The sequence below is a fragment of the Ascidiella aspersa genome, chromosome 5 (genome assembly GCF_963924565.1).
Source record: "Ascidiella aspersa chromosome 5, kaAscAspe10.2, whole genome shotgun sequence".
In the NCBI taxonomy this organism is placed as follows: Eukaryota; Metazoa; Chordata; class Ascidiacea; order Phlebobranchia; family Ascidiidae; genus Ascidiella; species Ascidiella aspersa.
The window spans coordinates 12,040,686-12,043,090 of NC_139451.1; the positions used below are offsets into that span (position 1 = coordinate 12,040,686).

The 2,405-nt window shown below is 61.6% G+C and overlaps 1 non-coding gene and 2 pseudogenes across 1 annotated transcript; all 3 read right to left on the minus strand.

The window, feature by feature from the left end:
• The window catches only part of LOC146143857 (large subunit ribosomal RNA), a 3,678-nt pseudogene extending 2,674 nt beyond the window's left edge, over nucleotides 1–1,004 (minus strand).
• A 248-nt stretch (nucleotides 1,005–1,252) lies between these two features.
• Nucleotides 1,253–1,405, minus strand: LOC146143858 (5.8S ribosomal RNA). Its single transcript, XR_014499190.1, has one exon. It is a non-coding gene; the product is annotated as a 5.8S ribosomal RNA (ribosomal RNA).
• A 255-nt stretch (nucleotides 1,406–1,660) lies between these two features.
• Nucleotides 1,661–2,349, minus strand: LOC146143859 (small subunit ribosomal RNA; annotated as a pseudogene; the record flags this gene model as incomplete).
• Between the last annotated feature and the right edge of the window lie 56 nt (nucleotides 2,350–2,405).

Here is a 2,405-nt window from a genome sequence, read left to right on the forward strand (position 1 = left end):
CTCTCGCTCGACCTCTCCGGCAAAGCGGACGAGATCGGCCGGTGATGCGGCCGCCGCGAACGACGACGTCTCACCTCCGCCGGACCGCGCCGACATTCACTTTCACTGCGCCCATGGGTTTCGTACTGCCCCGTGGCTCGCGCTCACGTTAGACTCCTTGGTCCGTGTTTCAAGACGGGTCGGGAAGGTGGCTGACTTCAGCCGCGGACCCCGTGCGCCTCGCGAAACGACACCGGAAGCGCGACCGAGACGAAGAGGCTGGGCACTGAGAACAGTCCCCGACCCACGACGCCCCAGCCGGCACCGGGCGCTCGGCCCCGAAGGGCAGACGCGGCGATCTCTCCTCGCCCGAACGGCGGGCCGACGGACACGCGCGCCTATAGTACCCGACCGAGGCCGGGTTACCTTGCGCGCGGCCTTCTCGCCGCCGTCCAGACGGTCGCGGCCTTCGCCCGGCGCTAGTGCGCTGGTCCCCGATCGGGCGGCGCCGCCGGCGGCCCGTGAGGGTCCGCACGACAACGTCGCCGACAGGGGGCCGGCTGAAAGCGACCGGGCGACCCGACAGGCCCTCCCGTTTGCCTCTCGACGGTTTCACGTACTCTTTAACTCTCTCTTCAAAGTGCTTTTTCAACTTTCCCTCACGGTACTTGTTCGCTATCGGTCTCGTGACCGTATTTAGCCTTAGATGGAGTTTACCACCCGCTTTGGCTGCATTCCCAAACAACCCGACTCTGGGAAGACGCCGTAGCGCGCCCGCCTGTCGCCGCCATGGGCCTGACACCCGCTCTGGGACAAGGCCTCGATCAGAAGGACGCGGGCGACCGGCGAAGCGCGCCGTGACGAATTCCGTACGCCACAATTCCGCGCACTCCAAAAGCGCGCGGATTCGGCGATGGGCACATCCCGCTTCACTCGCCGTTACTGAGGGAATCCTCGTTAGTTTCTTTTCCTCCGCTTAGTAATATGCTTAAATTCAGCGGGTAGCCTCGTCCGACCTCAGGCCGAAAGTAAGGACCGGGACTATTCTTCCCGTTCCGCGCTCGCCGTCGGCGCCGCGCGCCGCCGCGCACCTCGATTCCCGCCCTTGAGCCGCCAGCCGTTGGCCTCTTCGAGGTCGACTCGCCGCCGCCGCGCGGGATTCTGGTCGCGATCGTCGCACATCGTGCCGTGCTGTCTTGAGCGGGACGGGCGCTCGCGCGTCCGACGCCGCAGCAGCCGCGCGGAGAAATCCCCGCGCGGAACGTTTGCAACGCGACCCTGAGGCGGGCGCGGCCCCGGGATTGACCCGAGGCCGCATTTGCGTTCAGAACGTCGATGCTCAATGTGTCCTGCAATTCACACTAATTCACGCAGCTAGCTGCGTCCTTCATCGACTCACGAGCCGAGTGATCCACCGCCAAGAGCCATCCACGATTGTTTCGCTCGCACAGTGCCTCGCACTAAAGGGTGACAAAATATACCGCGCCGAGCGGTCGGCCAGGCCGACGCTTGAAGCCGGAGCGCGCGGCACCGCGGCACTCGACGCGCAAACATTACCGGGTGACCGAATCGCCGGCCGGCGCGCCGCTCCTCGCGGGTCGGGCGCCGGGTAGCAAAAACTTTTTCTCTCGCTTGTCCGAGTTTCGCGTTCGCCGAAGCGTTTGCGAGACCGTTAATGATCCTTCCGCAGGTTCACCTACGGAAACCTTGTTACGACTTTTACTTCCTCTAAATGATCAAGTTAGATCGTCTTCTCGGACGCCGGCTCGACCGTTGCCGGCCGCGCCAGGTCCAATCGGAGGACCTCACTAAACCATTCAATCGGTAGTAGCGACGGGCGGTGTGTACAAAGGGCAGGGACGTAATCAACGCGAGCTAATGACTCGCGCTTACTGGGAATTCCTCGTTCAAGGGAAATAATTGCAATTCCCTATCCCTAGCACGACCGGGGTTCAGCGGGTTACCCAGACCTGTCGGCCAAGGCGAGCACATGCTGATCCGGTCAGTGTAGCGCGCGTGCGGCCCCGAACATCTAAGGGCATCACAGACCTGTTATTGCTCAATCTCGTGTGGCTAAACGCCACTAGTCCCTCTAAGAAGTTAGACGCCGACCGATTGGGTCGCGTAACTAGTTAGCAAGCCAGAGTCTCGTTCGTTATCGGAATTAACCAGACAAATCGCTCCACCAACTAAGAACGGCCATGCACCACCACCCACAGAATCAAGAAAGAGCTCTCAATCTGTCAATCCTCACTGTGTCCGGGCCGGGTGAGATTTCCCGTGTTGAGTCAAATTAAGCCGCAGGCTCCACTCCTGGTGGTGCCCTTCCGTCAATTCCTTTAAGTTTCAGCTTTGCAACCATACTTCCCCCGGAACCCAAAGACTTTGGTTTCCCGCAAGCTGGCCGGAGAGGTCGTAAAACTAAC